Source organism: Ranitomeya imitator, chromosome 5 (genome assembly GCF_032444005.1).
Source record: "Ranitomeya imitator isolate aRanImi1 chromosome 5, aRanImi1.pri, whole genome shotgun sequence".
In the NCBI taxonomy this organism is placed as follows: Eukaryota; Metazoa; Chordata; class Amphibia; order Anura; family Dendrobatidae; genus Ranitomeya; species Ranitomeya imitator.
In genome coordinates this window covers 149,002,645-149,023,422 of record NC_091286.1, presented here as the reverse complement: position 1 = coordinate 149,023,422, position 20,778 = coordinate 149,002,645, and positions in this window count along the sequence as shown.

The following is a 20,778-nucleotide window of genomic DNA, read 5'->3' as shown; positions in this document are numbered from 1 at the left end:
GTGTGCAACAGTGGCAGGTGCGGATGGAGTGTTTGTGCGACTGCGGTCTGTGGACGAGCTCTTGCTTCTGCAGGAGGACGAGGAGGAGGAGGAGGAGGAGGGGGTGCGAACGGCTACAGACAACTGTTTACTAGACCGTGGGCTAGGCAGAACTGTCCCAAACTTGCTGTCCCCTGTGGACCCTGAATCCACCACATTTACCCAGTGTGCCGTGATGGACACGTAACGTCCCTGGCCATGCCTACTGGTCCATGCATCTGTTGTCAGGTGCACCTTTGTGCTCACAGATTGCCTGAGTGCATGGACGATGCGCTCTTTAACATGCTGGTGGAGGGCTGGGATGGCTTTTCTGGAAAAAAAGTGTCGACTGGGTAGCTCGTAGCGTGGTACAGCGTAGTCCATCAGGTCTTTGAAAGCTTCGCTTTCAACTAACCGGTAGGGCATCATCTCTAACGAGATTAGTCTAGCTATGTGGGCGTTCAAACCCTGTGTACGCGGATGCGAGGCTAAGTACTTCCTTTTTCTAACCATAGTCTCATGTAGGGTGAGCTGGACTGGAGAGATGGAGATCGTGGAACTAGCGGGGGTGCCGGTGGACATGGCAGACTGAGAGACGGTGGGAGATGGTATTGTTGCCGCCGGTGCCCTAGATGCAGTGTTTCCTACTACGAAACTGGTGATTCCCTGACCCTGACTGCTTTGGCCTGGCAAAGATACCTGCACAGATACAGCAGGTGGTGCGCTAAATGGTGGTCCTACACTGCCGGAAGGGATGTTGCGTTGATGACTAGCTTCATTGGCCGAGGGTGCAACAACCTTAAGGGACGTTTGGTAGTTAGTCCAAGCTTTCAAATGCATGGTGGTTAAATGTCTATGCATGCAACTAGTATTGAGACTTTTCAGATTCTGACCTCTGCTTAAGGAAGTAGAACATTTTTGACAGATGACTTTGCGCTGATCAATTGGATGTTGTTTAAAAAAATGCCAGACTGCACTCTTTCTAGCATCGGATACCTTTTCAGGCATTGCAGACTGAGCTTTAACCGGATGGCCACGCTGTCCTCCACCAGGTTTTGGCTTTGCCACGCGTTTTGGGCAAGATACGGGCCCGGCAGATGGAACCTGTGGCGATGTTGATGCCTGCTGCGGCCCCTCCTCCTCCTCTGCTTCAGAACTGCTGCCGCCTGCACCCTGTTCCCCCAATGGCTGCCAATCGGGGTCAAGAACTGGGTCATCTAATAACTCTTCTTGTACCTCCTGCGCAACTTCGTCTGTGTCACCGTGTCGTTCGGTGGTATAGCGTTCGTGATGGGGCAACATAGTCTCATCAGGGTCTGATTCTTGATCAGCACCCTGCGAGGGCAATGTTGTGGTCTGAGTCAAAGGACCAGCATAGTAGTCTGGCTGTGGCTGTGCGTCAGTGCACTCCATGTCAGATTCAATTTGTAATGGGCATGGACTGTTAACTGCTTCACTTTCTAAGCCAGGGACGGTATGTGTAAAGAGCTCCATGGAGTAACCCGTTGTGTCGCCTGCTGCATTCTTCTCTGTTGTTGTTTTTGCTGAAGAGGACAAGGAAGTGACTTGTCCCTGACCGTGAACATCCACTAACGACGCGCTGCTTTTACTTTTACCAGTTTCACGAGAGGAGGCAAAAGAGCTAGAGGCTGAGTCAGCAAGATAAGCCAAAACTTGCTCTTGCTGCTCCGGCTTTAAAAGCGGTTTTCCTAATCCCAGAAAAGGGAGCGTTCGAGGCCTTGTGTAGCCGGACGACGAACCTGGCTCCACAGCTCCAGACTTAGGTGCAATATTTTTTTCCCCACGACCACCTGATGCTCCACCACTACCACTACCCTCATTACCAGCTGACAATGAACGCCCCCGGCCACGACCTCTTCCACTAGACTTCCTCATTGTTTTAAAAACGTAACCAAACTAACGTTATTTGTTGCAGTCACACAACTTACACGGTGAGCTATAACTTCAGTATGATTTAGCTACCCCTTTACAGGTTGGTGAGACCACAGCGAAAATCAGGCCCAATGTTACACACTCTTTTTTTGGTGGCTGCAAATTAGAGAGATGCCCCACACGCAGGACTGTCACTGAAGCACAAATGTTAATATTAATGTCACACTATTATTTTTTTTTTATTTTTATTTTTTTCAGGAACACTTTAGAAACCCCCCCAAAAAAAAAAAATTGATTTTTGCAGGGAGAATTTAGAAAACAAATGTAACAAACTATATGCTTTCTATGGGCCACTGAGTGAGAGATGACGCACACAGGAATCAGGAGTGGCACACAAGCCCAGAGGCCAATATTTTTCTACCAATGATTGATGGAGTTATTTTCTCTGGTAGATTTTGGAACCCAAATCAAGGAAAAAAAATATAGGCTTTCTATGGACCACAATTGGAGAGAGAGAGAGAGAGAGAGAGAGATGGCACACCCAGGAGTCAAGACTGGCACCCAAGCAGAAAGGCCAATATTAATCTCCCACTGTTTTTTTTGGTTGTTTTTTTTTTTTTTTTTTCAGGGAGACTTTAGAAAAAAAAATAATAAAAAAAATATGATTTTATCAGGAAGAATTTAGAAACCAAATAAAATAAAATGATTTTTTCAGGGAGAATTTAGAAAACAAATAAAACCAAAAATAGGCGTTCTATGGCCCACTGACTAAGAGAGAGAGAGAGAGATGGAACGCTTAGTACTGGCACACAAGCCCAAAGGGCAATATTAATCTCCCTTTTTTTTTCCAGGGAGAATTTCTAAAACCCCCCCAAAAAAAAAAATAGGCTTTCTATGGCCCACTATTTGTGAGAGAGATGGGACGCTCAGGACTGGCACAGATGGCACGCTCAGGACTGGCACAGAAGCCCAGAGGCCAATATTAATCTCCCTTTTTTTCTGGGAGAATTTATAAAACCAAAAAAATATTTAAATAGGCTTTCTATGGCCCACTATTTGTGAGAGAGATGGCACGCTCAGGACTGGCACAGATGGCACGCTCACAACTGGCACACAAGCCCAGAGGCCAATATTAATCTCCCTTTTTTCAGGGAAAATTTATAAAACCAAAAAAAAAATTAAATAGGCTTTCTATGGCCCACTATTTGTGAGAGAGATGGCACGCTCAGGACTGGCACAGATGGCACGCTCACAACTGGCACACAAGCCCAGAGGCCAATATTAATCTCCCTTTTTTCAGGGAAAATTTATAAAACCAAAAAAAAAATTAAATAGGCTTTCTATGGCCCACTATTTGTGAGAGAGATGGGACGCTCAGGACTGGCACAGATGGCACGCTCAGGACTGGCACAGAAGCCCAGAGGCCAATATTAATCTCCCTTTTTTTCTGGGAGAATTTATAAAACCAAAAAAATATTTAAATAGGCTTTCTATGGCCCACTATTTGTGAGAGAGATGGCACGCTCAGGACTGGCACAGATGGCACGCTCACAACTGGCACACAAGCCCAGAGGCCAATATTAATCTCCCTTTTTTCAGGGAAAATTTATAAAACCAAAAAAAAAATTAAATAGGCTTTCTATGGCCCACTATTTGTGAGAGAGATGGGACGCTCAGGACTGGCACAGATGGCACGCTCAGGACTGGCACAGAAGCCCAGAGGCCAATATTAATCTCCCTTTTTTTCTGGGAGAATTTATAAAACCAAAAAAATATTTAAATAGGCTTTCTATGGCCCACTATTTGTGAGAGAGATGGCACGCTCAGGACTGGCACAGATGGCACGCTCACAACTGGCACACAAGCCCAGAGGCCAATATTAATCTCCCTTTTTTCAGGGAAAATTTATAAAACCAAAAAAAAAATTAAATAGGCTTTCTATGGCCCACTATTTGTGAGAGAGATGGCACGCTCAGGACTGGCACAGATGGCACGCTCACAACTGGCACACAAGCCCAGAGGCCAATATTAATCTCCCTTTTTTTCAGGGAGAATTTATAAAACCAAAAAAAAAATTAAATAGGCTTTCTATGGCCCACTATTTGTGAGAGAGATGGCACGCTCAGGGCTGGCACAGATGGCACGCTCAGGACTGGCACACAAGCCCAGAGGCCAATATTAATCTCCCTTTTTTTCAGGGAGAATTTATAAAACCCAAAAAAAAATAAAATAGGCTTTCTATGGCCCACTATTTGTGAGAGAGATGGCACACTCAGGACTGGCACACAAGCCCAAAGGCCAATATTAATCTCCCACTGTATTTTTATCAGGGAGAATTTATACACCCCACAAAAAAAAATACAGAAAAATGAAAAGGCTTTCTATGGCCCACTATGTGAGAGAGATGGCACACACAGGGATGGCACTCTAGCAGAAATGCCAAATTGCCAATCTTAATCTCCCACCAAAAAAAAAAAAAAAAAAAAAAACAGGGAATGTCCTACAATTACTATCTCCCTGAAGACACAAAAGAGAATGGTAAAACCAAAAACACTCAGTTTAAAAAAATGTTTGCAGTAATCCGCAAGTGCTAGTAAAAGATGTAAATAACAGGGTATTTGGTTGATACGTTTTTTGCAAAAAATGTATACTAAGCTGCTCTACCAATCTTCACGGTATACCCATATCAGAGCAGTCCTAACTAATGTATGCAATCCCTATCTGATGTATTTAAAAACCTGATCATCTGTATATTACCTGTGTGAACAGGGTTCAGAGAGGAAAAATCCATGTGTGCATACAGGGCAGAACAGCTTTTGTGCAGCTAGCCCAAGAGGAGTGGTGGAACTCCCCAGTCTTGTAGACACAAGAGAACAATTATGGAAACAGGAACACATGGGCTACTTGCACAGTGAACAAGTCTGTAAGAACATGTTCACACACCACCAAGAAACCTGAAGACACAAAAGAGAATGGTAAAACCAAAAACACTCAGTTTAAAAAAATGTTTGCAGTAATCCGCAAGTGCTAGTAAAAGATGTAAATAACAGGGTATTTGGTTGATACGTTTTTTGCAAAAAATGTATACTAAGCTGCTCTACCAATCTTCACGGTATACCCATATCAGAGCAGTCCTAACTAATGTATGCAATCCCTATCTGATGTATTTAAAAACCTGATCATCTGTATATTACCTGTGTGAACAGGGTTCAGAGAGGAAAAATCCATGTGTGCATACAGGGCAGAACAGCTTTTGTGCAGCTAGCCCAAGAGGAGTGGTGGAACTCCCCAGTCTTGTAGACACAAGAGAACAATTATGGAAACAGGAACACATGGGCTACTTGCACAGTGAACAAGTCTGTAAGAACATGTTCACACACCACCAAGAAACCTGAAGACACAAAAGAGAATGGTAAAACCAAAAACACTCAGTTTAAAAAAATGTTTGCAGTAATCCGCAAGTGCTAGTAAAAGATGTAAATAACAGGGTATTTGGTTGATACGTTTTTTGCAAAAAATGTATACTAAGCTGCTCTACCAATCTTCACGGTATACCCATATCAGAGCAGTCCTAACTAATGTATGCAATCCCTATCTGATGTATTTAAAAACCTGATCATCTGTATATTACCTGTGTGAACAGGGTTCAGAGAGGAAAAATCCATGTGTGCATACAGGGCAGAACAGCTTTTGTGCAGCTAGCCCAAGAGGAGTGGTGGAACTCCCCAGTCTTGTAGACACAAGAGAACAATCATGGAAACAGGAACACATGGGCTACTTGCACAGTGAACAAACTGAGTGTTTTTGGTTTTACCATTCTCTTTTGTGTCTTCAGGTTTCTTGGTGGTGTGTGAACATGTTCTTACAGACTTGTTCACTGTGCAAGTAGCCCATGTGTTCCTGTTTCCACAATTACTATCTCCCTGCCTGCAGTAATCTCAGCCAGGTATGGCAGGCAGCTACTATCTCCCTGCCTGCAGTAATCTCAGCCAGGTATGGCAGGCAGCAATAAGGAGTGGACTGATGCACAAATGAAATAAAAAGTGTGGACAAACAAAAAAGATAGCTGTGCAGAAAGGAAGGAACAAGAGGATTTGTGCTTTGAAAAAAGCAGTTGGTTTGCACAGCGGCGTACACACAGCAATGCAGCTATCAGGGAGCCTTCTAGGGCAGCCCAATGAGCTACAGCGCTGAGGGGAAAAAAAAAAAAAAAAAACTTCCACTGTCCCTGCACACCGAGGGTGGTGTTGGACAGTGCAAATCGCTGCAGCACAAGCGGTTTTGTGGTTAATGGACCCTGCCTAACGCTATCCCTGCTTCTGACAAAGCGGCAGCAACCTCTCCCTAAGCTCAGATCAGCAGCAGTAAGATGGCGGTCGGCGGGAACGCCTCTTTATAGCCCCTGTGACGTTGCAGACAGCAAGCCAATCACTGCAATGCCCTTCTCTAAGATGGTGGGGACCAGGACCTATGTCATCACGCTGCCCACACTCTGCGTTTACCTTCATTGGCTGAGAAATGGCGCTTTTCGCGTCATTGAAACGCGACTTTGGCGCGAAAGTCGCGTACCGCATGGCCGACCCCGCACAGGGGTCGGATCGGGTTTCATGAAACCCCGACTTAGCCAAAAGTCGGCGACTTTTGAAAATGTTCGACCCGTTTCGCTCAACCCTACCTAGTACTATACTTACCAGCCACAGTTGTCTTCTGTTCCCGGCACTGCTTCAGTTTCGCTGTGCCATCTTGTGACTGCAGCTCCTAACTGACCGAAAGTCAGAGGTAACGGTCACAAGCTCTCAATGCAAGTCTATGAGAGCCTCGTTCTGGACTCGTTCTGGCTCTTAGACTTTCATTGAGAAGTTACATAGTTAAAAAAAAAAACACAGTCTTCTTTTATGGCCAAAATGAGGGCTGTAATTAGAGAAGTACAGAGTACAGTTGCTAGCCTTATGCCATTCTCAGGCTACTCCTTCAGCTCCTAGGAATACATTACCCCAATTGGATTTAAACTCTAGTTCATTGGAGGAGACTGAGGTCTCATACTACTCAGGGGATGATCTAGAGATGGAGAAATTGTTACGCCCTCAGTTCCAGAAGAGAAAAAGAAAAAATACAGATTTAGTGCATGCAGTGAGAAACACGATGAGGACTTTCTGGAGCACTACAATTCCAGACACTACAATATGAAATTTTTGCTCGAAGAAGAAAAAGGGTCATTCCTGTAAACTCTAAAATAAAAAGCCATGCTGTGTGACCAAGAAGATGTACAGATTTGGATCTACTGTAGTACCAAAAATCACAAAGGTGATAAAAAAAACTCAATTCCCTTTGGAGACTCCTCCTATTTTAAAGATCTGATGGATAGAAAAGCAGACAGACTGCTTGAAAGATGGGAAACCTTCTCGGCATAGTTAAACAAGTATAGCAGCTACTTCAGTCGCTAGATCAACACACATCTGGATCAACCAGTTAGAAGACTGTCTCTAGATTAAAACATCTAGAAGATCCTGGAATCTCTGCTATTACTGAAGTTGGCTACGGGGTTCATGGCGGATACACAGAGTCAGTCTGGATGCAAGTAGTGAAGTCTTATCACATATACATACTGTATGTTATGCTTTTGTTTCTTTAATCTTGTTTATTTGTTTTCTTTACAAAAAAATAGAGAATACAGAAAAAAAAGATGGGTTTCCACAAGAAAAACCTAGGAGGTTTACTGACTTTTGTAAGCCGAGCACTCAGGGAAAACTGGCAGATTGACTTACAGGTAACGAGGAAGAGACAGTGGCTTCATATACAATCCAACACCTAATATGCGAAGACAATCATGCCAGAAGAGGATTATAACTCAGAATGAATGGCTCCAGGATACAAAATACAGATTTCACAGTTTCCTCCAACAAAATTTCAGCTGACAACACCACAGATATCTAGATCCTCAGTGCTAACAGTACATAGGCCATTATTCCACATTATTTCTCATAAAGAAGCCCAATGGCGAATTATGACTGACTATAAGCCTAAAACCTCTAAACAGATCCTACAAAAGATTCAAGATAGAATCCTTTAAAACAACTATACATTTGAAAAATCAAAATTCAGTCACGTGCACCACGTTAGATCTAGAAGACGAATATTAGCATGTTCCAATTGTGACGCTGTAAGAATCTGGCTGCACTCGGATGTCACCCGAGTGCAGTCCGATTAGAGCATGTATATTCAAACGGAGAGTGGACCCACTGGACCGTGATGACGAACCCCTCTCGGACGAGCTGACCAGGTGGACCGCCCCCTATACAGGGAGAGTTAGGGGCAGGCCCGTGAGGGACTATCGCCACGGAAGCTGGAGGGTCGACTGAGAACAGATGGGAACACAGCAGGCACAAAGGGAAAGAGGGAACCGAAAGGAAATACTGAGACAAGGGAGAAGATGGGAACGCTACAGAGGCACGGAGACTGGCAGGACAATATGGAGAGACCGAGGCTGACGGGAGCAAGGAAAAGATATAGGAGCCGGGCAGGTACTGCAGAGGAAAAGGAACTGAAGGAACAAGGCAGGAACACAGGAAACAGGCAGGCACTGCAGAGGGCGGAGGAGACCCAAAGTCAGAGAGCTAGGAACGCTCAGAGACCACAGGTGGCCAGAAGCACTTGTAAACACAAATGAACATCAGGCACAGAGAAGCAGCAGGAAGCAGTTTACATAGCAGCATGGGAGCTACTTCCGGGTTACAGTCCTCCAGGATGACAGAGAGGACAGGAAAGAGCGCCAACAGAGGAATCAGATGTGCGCACGCGCAGAGCTGAATGCGGCGCGCGCGCGCACCCGGCGAGCTGCAGTGGGAAGAGGCGGCGGCAGCAACGGCATGACAGTACCCCCACCTTTACGCCCCTCCTTTTTAAGACTAGAAAGAAACCGGGACAAAATACGAGGAGCCCGAATGTTCTCTCGAGGCTCCCAGGACCTCTCCTCAGGACCAAAACCCTTCCAGTCAACCAAAAACAAAGTTCTCCCTCTAAGTTTTTTCATGGCTAAGATGTCCCTAACCTCAAAGACATCATCCTCGGAAACAGGCGAAGGAGAACAAAGGTTAGAAGAATGAAACTGATTAAAAACTACAGGTTTAAGGAGAGACACATGAAAAGAATTAGAAATACGCAGAGAGGCCGGCAACTTAAGTTTGTAAGAAACGTCATTAATACGAGACAAAACTTCGAATGGACCGATATAGCGAGGACCCAGCTTATGTGAAGGGATTTTGAGACGGATAAATTTAGAAGAAACCCAAACCTTGTCCCCAGGATGGAATATAGGAGAATCAAGACGTCTTTTGTCCGCATGTCTCTTCATCCTAACTTGAGTCAACTCAAGGGCGGACTTGGTCTCCTGCCAGACCCTGGAGAACTCTCTAGACAGAAGATCAGCCGCTGGTACAGTAGAGACAGGAGGAACCGGAAGAGGAAGACCAGGATGTTGACCGTAGACGATAAAAAATGGAGATTTGTTAGTAGCTTCGCTGGGATGGTTATTGTAAGAAAACTCAGCCCATGGCAGTAAGTCAGACCAATCATTCTGATGAGAATTGGAGAAATGGTGGAGATAAGTTACCAAGGTCTGATTAGTACGTTCCACCTGGCCATTGGACTGTGGATGGTAGGCCGAAGAAAAATCAAGCGAAATGTTCATAGATCTGCAGAGGGATCTCCAGAAGCGGGCGGTGAATTGAACACCTCGGTCAGAAACAATATGTAAAGGAAGACCATGAAGACGAAAAATATGGTGAACAAAAATCTTTGCCAATTCGGGAGCAGAAGGTAAACCTGGGAGAGCGATGAAATGAGCCATCTTGGAGAAACGGTCCATGACCACGAAGATGGCGGTGGAACCAGAAGAATGAGGCAGATCAGTGATGAAATCCATAGATAAATGTTGCCACGGAGAGGAAGGTACTGGCAAAGGATGTAGAAGCCCAGAAGGTAGTTGCCTGGGAATCTTATTCTTGGCACAGGAAGGACAAGAGGCGACAAAACTTTGGACATCCTTAGACAACGTTGGCCACCAGTAAAAACGAGAGATCAAACGAAAGGTTTTTTTGAAACCAACATGTCCAGCCAGTTTGGAGGCGTGACCCCAAAGTAAGACACGTCTCCTGTTCCCTTCAGCGACAAAGGTCTTACCCGGAGGCAACGAAGTAAGAGAGACTGGAGCAACTGTGATGACTCTGGCAGGATCAATGATGTGTGCAGGCTCGTCCTCCAAATCCACCACCTGGAATGACCTAGACAGAGCATCGGCTTTGGAGTTTTTATTTCCTGGCAAAAAACGAAGTTCGAAGTCAAACCTGGCGAAAAACAAGGCCCACCTGGCCTGCCGAGGATTAAGTCTTTGCGCAGAACGAATATACACCAGATTCTTGTGATCGCTGTAGATTATAAAACGATGTAAAGCCCCTTCTAAGAGGTACCGCCACTCCTCTAATGCCAACTTGATTGCCAACAGTTCTTTATCACCGATGGAATAATTTTTTTCCGAGGAGGAGAAGATCTTTGAGGAAAAACCACAAGGCACAAGACGACCAGAAGAGGATTTCTGCGAGAGCACAGCTCCAGCTCCAATTGCAGAAGCATCTACTTCAAGGATGAAGGGTTTATTGGCCACTGGACGATGAAGAATAGGAGCTGAGGCAAAGGCTTGCTTGATGGACCGGAAAGCCTCTTCGGCCTCAGACGACCACAGATGAGGATTGGCACCCTTCCGAATCATGGAGGAGATTGGAGCTGAAAGAGAGGAAAAGTGAGGTATAAACTGCCGATAGTAGTTAGCAAATCCAAGAAATCGCTGAACTGCTTTCACTCCAAGAGGACGCGGCCAGTTGAGCACGGCAGAAACTTTTCCCGGATCCATACACAAACCAGCGTCGGAAATGATGAAACCCAAGAAGGGTAGAGATGACTGTTCGAAGACACATTTTTCCAGTTTTGCATACAGCCGATTCTCTCTCAAACGCTGAAGTACTTGCCGTACATCTCTTCTGTGAGTAGACAGATCTGGAGAAAACACAAGGATATCGTCCAAGTACACTACAACACAGGTGTAAAGTAGATCCCGAAAAACATCATTTACGAACTCCTGGAAGACTGCGGGTGCATTGCATAAACCGAAGGGCATAACCAAATATTCATAATGACCATCTCTGGTATTAAACGCAGTCTTCCACTCGTCACCAGAACGGATACGGATCAAATTATAAGCTCCTCTGAGATCCAATTTGGTAAAGATTCGTGCTCCACGCAGACGATCAAAGAGTTCTGGTATGAGAGGAAGTGGGTACTTGTTTTTGATCGTGATGGTGTTGAGACCCCGGTAGTCTATACATGGGCGAAGAGAACCGTCCTTCTTTTTAACGAAGAAGAACCCAGCTCCTGCAGGTGAGGAAGACTTTCGAATGAAGCCTCTGGCCAGATTCTCTTGAATATATTCGGACATGGCTTGCGTCTCGGTAGGAGACAATGGGTAAATACGACCCCTAGGTGGAGTAGAACCAGGAACAAGGTCTATCGGGCAGTCATAAGAACGGTGCGGCGGCAAAATCTCCGCTTCCTTCTTGTTAAAGACGTCCGAGAAAGCGCAATAGGCAGGAGGAATTCCCATGGATTCCGAAGCAGACCAAGAGGAGGACGCAGGCTTGACGGGAAGCAGGCACCTGTTCAGACAAGACTGTCCCCACCGTAGAACATCTCCAGTACGCCAGTCCAGCGTGGGTTCGTGATCTCTCAACCAAGGAAGACCCAAAAGGAAAGAATGAGACAAAGAGGGTAAAACATAAAAGGCCAGTTTCTCACGATGAAGTGCTCCAATCTGAAGTTCGACTTCCTCCGTAACCAAGTTGACGGTCTCCCGCAAAGGCTGACCATCGACAGAAGCTATTTGTCTAGGAGTCTCCAAGGGTCTAACAGGTATCCCAAGCCTGTTAACAACCTCGAGCTGAACAAAGTTCCCAGCCGCTCCTGAATCAACATAAGCCTCCAGAGAAAAGTGATGGGAACCTAAATGAAGAATAACAGACAAAACCAGAGGCGGAGAGGAATCATAACCACCTAGGAAGGCCTCTCTTACCTGTCCTAGGCGGATGCGTTTCCCGACTTCTGAGGACACGCGCGTAAGAGATGAGAGGCACTGCCGAAGTAAAAACAAAGACCTTGTGCGAGTCTCTCTTTGCGGCGTTGCTCAGAAGACTTAAGGCGATCGACCTGCATGGGTTCAGGAGAAGATGAAGAAGCCACCGGGGCTGCTTGAGAAAAGGAAGTCCCTCGAGCAACAGTGGTCTGGCGAAGAGGTCTCCTCTCTCTGGCAAGCTCACGAGTGCGCTCCTGAAAGCGCAGATCAATGCGTATGGCCAAGGAGATAAGATCATCCAAAGAGGTGGGAGTGTCCTGTCCCGCCAACTCATCCTTAATCCGTGAAGACAAACCACGCCAAAACGCTCCAACCAAAGCCTCATTATTCCACCCAAGGTCTGAGGACAGAGTCCGGAAACGGATGGCGTACTGGGCTACTGAGAGAGTACCCTGGTAAAGGTTAAAGAGGGACTCAGTGGTAGAGACCAGACGACCAGGTTCATCAAAAACCTTACGGAAGGTATCCAGGAACGGATTGAGTTGGGAGACCAAAGGATCATCACGCTCCCAGAGGGGATTAACCCATGCCAAAGCCTCACCCTCCAAATGGGATACTATAAAAGCAACCTTAGCTCGGTCGGTAGGATAAAGTAGCGGAGACAATTCAAAATGCAACTGGCATTGATTAAGAAAGCCACGGCACGCTTTAGAATCCCCACCATACCGAGGAGGTCTAGCAAGTCGGGGAGAGGGTTGTGGCGCAGAGACAGGAGTGGAACCAGAGGCCACATTCTGGAGGGAGCGAAGCCGATCATTAATGGAGGCCATAAAATTCAAAATATGGGACCGAGTGTCCCGTTGTTGACCCAGCTCCTGCTGAAGGGCAACCAACTGCGGAGCAATACCAGGATCAGAAGGCTGTAAAGCCGCTAGGCGAGACTCCATATTCTTTAAAAATGACATGATCCTAGTCTGGTTTTCACGCAAAAAGAGTAACTCCTTTTGAGTGGCAGAGACTCCAGCGGGGTCCATGGCCTGATGTTACTGTGACGCTGTAAGAATCTGGCTGCACTCAGATGTCACCCGAGTGCAGTCCGATTAGAGCATGTATATTCAAACGGAGAGTGGACCCACTGGACCGTGATGACGAACCCCTCTCGGACGAGCTGACCAGGTGGACCGCCCCCTATACAGGGAGAGTTAGGGGCAGGCCCGTGAGGGACTATCGCCACGGAAGCTGGAGGGTCGACTGAGAACAGATGGGAACACAGCAGGCACAAAGGGAAAGAGGGAACCGAAAGGAAATACTGAGACAAGGGAGAAGATGGGAACGCTACAGAGGCACGGAGACTGGCAGGACAATATGGAGAGACCGAGGCTGACGGGAGCAAGGAAAAGATATAGGAGCCGGGCAGGTACTGCAGAGGAAAAGGAACTGAAGGAACAAGGCAGGAACACAGGAAACAGGCAGGCACTGCAGAGGGCGGAGGAGACCCAAAGTCAGAGAGCTAGGAACGCTCAGAGACCACAGGTGGCCAGAAGCACTTGTAAACACAAATGAACATCAGGCACAGAGAAGCAGCAGGAAGCAGTTTACATAGCAGCATGGGAGCTACTTCCGGGTTACAGTCCTCCAGGATGACAGAGAGGACAGGAAAGAGCTCCAACAGAGGAATCAGATGTGCGCACGCGCAGAGCTGAATGCGGCGCGCGCGCGCACCCGGCGAGCTGCAGTGGGAAGAGGCGGCGGCAGCAACGGCATGACACCAATGCACCCATCTTGTCAGAAACATTTAAGATTTGCAAGAACATTCAGCTCAGAATTTCAACATCATCAATTCAGGTGCCTCCCCTTTTGTATGTCCTCCTCCATTCAGATTTTTTATCAAGATAATTGCAGAAATTATGGCAATTACGGTATGTGGTGGAAAAACATCATAATAGTGCCAAATCTAGTTGATTTCCTACTAATAGCGGACACCCTACCGGAACTCCATTCTCATCACTAACATGATCATAGACTGCTTAACAGGGTAGATTCTACTGACAGGTTCCCCTTTAAAAGTAATATATCAGAAGGTTTTTGCTGTCTAATTTGTGAGCAGCATGATGTAGGGGCAAAGACAATGTGTCATTTACTGTGCTCCTTGCTGTAGTTTTTTTTTTTTTTTAAATAAAATCACAGTTTTAATCAGCAGAAATTATCTCTAGAGGACAGTAAACCTACGGTCAGGACGCCCTCTATATTTATGAGCTCTGCATAACTCGAAGCAAAGCAAATTATTTTTGCTACACAAATATATTGTGGATCTTAAAAAACATGAACAAAAGACAAAAATTTGCAAAGAATTAGGAAAAATATGATTTATTTAAACAAGATTAATAGAAAAGTACAGTGCTCATTTCTATTTTACATGTAGATGCTGCACCTGGACACCTTTTTACTCACTCACTGTAAACTAGTGTATGCGTCTTAAGCATATTTTTATTCATTTGGTGAGATATGCTTCCATAGTATAAGTACACACATATATTTATTACCTACAGAACAAACATCATGAAAAGGATAGATGTTACATTTACAGATTTACAACAGTCATTGTCCGTAGATAATGCCACATATTTCTATGGAAAGGAGAGCTATACAGTAGATGTAGCGGAAATATTTTCACTGACTGATTAAAAGGAAACTCGGCTATTGTACATGTACAGACACCACTCCATTATGTCACAACTTCAATTTTTAGAAAATTGTTGGCCCTTTAGAAATTACAGTTAAGGTTAAGATTCTATACCGGGCCATTTACCCATATTCTTCACCAGTCATATTTCCGTTTTTTATACGGGCAGTTTAAAGAGCTGTAAAATGTTCCAGTAGAGATACTCTAGAAATTATTGCATCTTTCTTTCGCAATACGTGGAGCTTCATTTTTATGTCACTGAAACATTCTCTCTTTTTATACTGATATTGGAAGGGCCGGCGTTAGGGCCAGGCAGACTAGGCAGCTGCCAATGGCTCCCACTCCTCTTGGGGCCCCCGCCAGTGGCCGCTATGAGGCCTGTGAGAAAGGGGGGCCGGTGCCACCCCCTCCCTCCGCATTGTGCATTCAACTTATCAGCATCATAGATGCCAATACAATTGAAAGCAATGATGGACGAGAGAGTGTCAGATGACGCTCCCTCTCCCATCACTCCCACTCTGCCTCTGACTCAGCGGGCAAGCAATGACGTCACTTCATCATGTACCATGCTGTGCCAGCAGTGGAGCTGATGAGACAAGCTGCAGAAGCCAGTTACTGGGGGAACGAGGAGAGGTAAGTATTGTATTTTTTTATATATATATACAGTGGGGCAAAAAAGTATTTAGTCAGTCAGCAATAGTGCAAGTTCCACCACTTAAAAAGATGAGAGGCGTCTGTAATTTACATCATAGGTAGACCTCAACTATGGGAGACAAACTGAGAAAAAAAAATCCAGAAAATCACATTGTCTGTTTTTTAACATTTTATTTGCATATTATGGTGGAAAATAAGTATTTGGTCAGAAACAAACAATCAAGATTTCTGGCTCTCACAGACCTGTAACTTCTTCTTTAAGAGTCTCCTCTTTCCTCCACTCATTACCTGTAGTAATGGCACCTGTTTAAACTTGTTATCAGTATAAAAAGACACCTGTGCACACCCTCAAACAGTCTGACTCCAAACTCCACTATGGTGAAGACCAAAGAGCTGTCAAAGGACACCAGAAACAAAATTGTAGCCCTGCACCAGGCTGGGAAGACTGAATCTGCAATAGCCAACCAGCTTGGAGTGAAGAAATCAACAGTGGGAGCAATAATTAGAAAATGGAAGACATACAAGACCACTGATAATCTCCCTCGATCTGGGGCTCCACGCAAAATCCCACCCCGTGGGGTCAGAATGATCACAAGAACGGTGAGCAAAAATCCCAGAACCACGCGGGGGGACCTAGTGAATGAACTGCAGAGAGCTGGGACCAATGTAACAAGGCCTACCATAAGTAACACACTACGCCACCATGGACTCAGATCCTGCAGTGCCAGACGTGTCCCACTGCTTAAGCCAGTACATGTCCGGGCCCGTCTGAAGTTTGCTAGAGAGCATTTGGATGATCCAGAGGAGTTTTGGGAGAATGTCCTATGGTCTGATGAAACCAAACTGGAACTGTTTGGTAGAAACACAACTTGTCGTGTTTGGAGGAAAAAGAATACTGAGTTGCATCCATCAAACACCATACCTACTGTAAAGCATGGTGGTGGAAACATCATGCTTTGGGGCTGTTTCTCTGCAAAGGGGCCAGGACGACTGATCCGGGTACATGAAAGAATGAATGGGGCCATGTATCGTGAGATTTTGAGTGCAAACCTCCTTCCATCAGCAAGGGCATTGAAGATGAAACGTGGCTGGGTCTTTCAACATGATAATGATGCAAAACACACCGCCAGGGCAACGAAGGAGTGGCTTCGTAAGAAGCATTTCAAGGTCCTGGAGTGGCCTAGCCAGTCTCCAGATCTCAACCCTATAGAAAACCTTTGGAGGGAGTTGAAAGTCCGTGTTGCCAAGCGAAAAGCCAAAAACATCACTGCTCTAGAGGAGATCTGCATGGAGGAATGGGCCAACATACCAACAACAGTGTGTGGCAACCTTGTGAAGACTTACAGAAAATGTTTGACCTCTGTCATTGCCAACAAAGGATATATTACAAAGTATTGAGATGAAATTTTGTTTCTGACCAAATACTTATTTTCCACCATAATATGCAAATAAAATGTTAAAAAAACAGACAATGTGATTTTCTGGATTTTTTTTTCTCAGTTTGTCTCCCATAGTTGAGGTCTACCTATGATGTAAATTACAGACGCCTCTCATCTTTTTAAGTGGTGGAACTTGCACTATTGCTGACTGACTAAATACTTTTTTGCCCCACTGTATATATATATATATATATATATATATATATATATATATATATATATATATATATATTTGGACCTGCATATAGTATGTATGTTATACTGTGTGTAATGCTGATGGACTGTGGGGCTGCATTACAGTGTGCGTGTGTGGCTACATTATACTGTGTGTGGGGGGGCTGCATTATACTATGTGTGTGTAGGGGGGCTGCATTATACTTTATGAGGGAGCTGCATTATACTCTGTTGGGTCTGCATTATACTTCATGAGGGAGCTGCATTATACTTCATGAGGGGGCTGCATTATACTCTATTGGGGCTGCATTATACTTCATGAGGTAGTGAATCATACTATAGGGAGGATATAGGGAGTGCATTATACTATAGGGAACGTATTATTCTATATGGAGCACTATGGGAGGTGTATTATACTATATGAAGGATTATGGGGAGTGTATTAAAATATATGGAGAGATATGGGGCACATTATACTTTATGGAGGACTATGGGGTGTGCATTATACAATATGGAGGACTATGGGGTTCATTATACTATGTGGAGGACTATGGGGTATATTACACTATGTGGAAGTCTATAGGGAGTGCATTATACAATATGGAGGGCTATGGGGTGCATTATACTATGTGGAGGACTATGGGGCGTATTATACTATATGGAGGACTATGGGTAGTGCATTATACTATATGGAGGACTATGTGATGTATTATGCTATGTGGAAGACTATGGGGAGTGTATTATACTATATGAAAGACTATGGGGAGTGTAGTAAAGTATATGGAGGTACATGGGGCACATTATACAATATGGAGGACTATGAGATGTATTATACTATGTGGAGGACTATGGGGTGTATTAAACTAAACAAGCAAAATGCTTGCTATTAATTGAGTGATTGCTTGTTTATGACGGAACAAAAATCATTGTTCTCAACAGCACTTCGTCTGGTAAACTGTAGATATTCTGCTGATAACATGATACTGTATGGTGATACTAGTCTACTAGTGATCGTTGTGTGCCCAACATTCTTCCTCAGCCATTGTAAAGATGCCGGGAGACAAGTGTAGAACAACTTCAATATTGTCGATCACATTCGTTCAAAAGCCTCAACTCAGTGCATGTAAATAAAACCAAAATGTTTCTGTGTAATGGTGTAATAAGTGAGCATTTGGGGCCCCACTTTAAAGTTTTGCCCAGGGCCCCACTTTGTCTCAAACCGTCACTGGATATTGGGTGTTATTGGTGGGGAAATAAGTGACTGTTATTCCCATTTTATGACCACAAAATTACCACTAAAATACATTCAAAATTGTGTTCCTTATTCTGTAACAATTCTGTCTATATCTCACACACCTTTTCTTTTTACCTGGGTGGGGTTTGTAGCAGGGATTTGGGTTCACAGAGGCATTTTTATTTATTTTAATTTATTTTTTACCTCATATTTTGTATGTATTAATTTATTTTACACATTATGTCCCCCATAAGGTCAATATTTAATTTTTTTCATCATATTTCCCTTACAACAGGGGCTGGTTCATTTGCTCAAGTTACAGGGGAAATGCAGCCTTCTGGATGTTTCCTATGACCCAACAGTTCCTGCTCCCTCAATTCACATGGGGATCACATGACCGTAGTGTATGGAGGAGGAAGCACTGTCAGTGCTTCCTAATACTGCATAAACAGATTCAGCGCTCAAGCCAGCCAGATCCCCACTTCCGCAACTACACAATTGCATGTAGCTAGTCTACTATGCAGTGAACTTTTAACCACCTGGACTTTTAAAGTCTATGGCTGGTCCAGAAGCAGTTAATGATATACATTGAATTAATTGTCTGGGATTACCTTGGTAGTTTTTACCTATGGTCAAAAGTGCCATTGGGGCCCATTTAAGGAGTTCTCCTTGGATTGTATAAATAGTGCTTATATAAGAGAGTACAAGATACTAACACACCTCCTAGTATATGCTAACATAATTCTTGATGCAGTTCACAGATTATGGCTTTTCTGCAGTAAAAAGGGCTTGTCCACTACTTGGACTACCTCTTCTCAATCACTATATTTCTCCCATGTAAAATACTAACAGCTATACTCCGATGTGGTCAGCATTCCAACAATGTTGGTGCTGATCTCTTAGGGCTTGCGTAATGCTGTTATGTCACACGAGCCCCATGCAGGGATTGCATGACACAAATAATGTCATACAAGCTCTGGAAAAGCCAGTACAGACACCGCTGGAACAGTGATCTGGAGGTGAGTATAGCTAATATTAATTTAGTTGGGGAAAATACAGATCATGACAAGGGTTTATCCTAGTAGTGGACAATCCTTTTAGGGTATGGTATATCTATTATATAGGGGCATATTTATAAAAACTGATTACTTCTTATACTTTGCAAATTTAGACTAGACAGTCTTGAAATGTAACAAGTTTATCAAAGTGGTTCATGCTGTGTGATAATTCTGCTAATTTATGCCACCTACTGTATATGTTGAATTACTTTGTGCTAGAAATGTGCGCTACAATTCTGGCACATTTTTTGGTGCACGGTGTGGAATGGTAAGTCACACGCCTATATACATTATATACATTTCTTATACTTGTTGTCAGTAAACATAACATTTCTTTGGAAGGAGTTTGCAAATACTAATATTAACATTTCAGGAGCAAGAGGAGCAGGATTGCTATAATATAAGGGATTTCTCATTGATAGTGCATCCTTAGAGGAGGCCACTAATGTGTGATCAGTATCCATCACATGGACCACTAATGATCAGCAACATGGAGTGGATGGGTCCTTTCATTTCTGTGTCTCTGTGTCTGGCCCTGCTCACTTGAATGAGGTACAGTATCTAATAACACACACACACTAGGGTGTATATTAGGCATACCCTTTAATCATGTGAATAGGGCAGAGCTGAATGTTGCTACCCATATATTCTGCATACCAGGTCATCAATATAAAATTGCACAAAAAATGTAAATACATGAAGGGGAGGTAGAAAAGTTTTTTAGTATGTGTCTATTGAAACACAATCCATACAAGAACTAACGAAGGCACATTCTGAATCCTTGAGTCACTAAAAATCATAATCAACTGCTGAATATTTACACCATTCCCTGCATCAATAGAAATATATAGATCATTCTCTCTCTCTCTCTCTCTCTCTCTCCATAAATAGTGCCTTGAGAAAGTATTCGGCTCCCTGGAACTTTTCAACCTTTTCCCACATGCTTCAAACATAAAGATGCCAAATGTAAATTTTTGGTGAAGAGTCAACAAGTGGAACACAATTGTGAAGTTGAATGAAATTTTTTGGTTATTTTACATTTTTTGGGAAATTCAAAAACTGAAAAGTGGGGTGTGCAATATTATTCGGCCCCTTTACTTTCAGTGCAGCAAGCTCACTCCAGAAGTTCATTGTGGATCTCTGAATGATCCAATGTTGTCCTAAATGCCTAATGACGATAAATATAATCCACCTGTGTCTACTCAAGTCTCTGTATAAATGCACCTGCTCTGTGATAGTCTCAGGGTTCTGTTTGAAGCACAGAGATCATCATGGAGACCAAGGAACACAACAGGCAGGTCCGTGATACTGTTGTTGAGAAGTTTAAAGCCGGATTTGGATGCAAAATGATTTCCAAAACTTTAAACATCCCAAGGAGCACCGTGCAAGCAATCATATTGAAATGGAAGGAGTATCATACCACTGCAAATCAACCAAGACCTGGCCGTCCCTCTAAACTTTCATCTCAAACAAGAAGACTTATCAGAGATGCAGCCAAGAGGCCCATA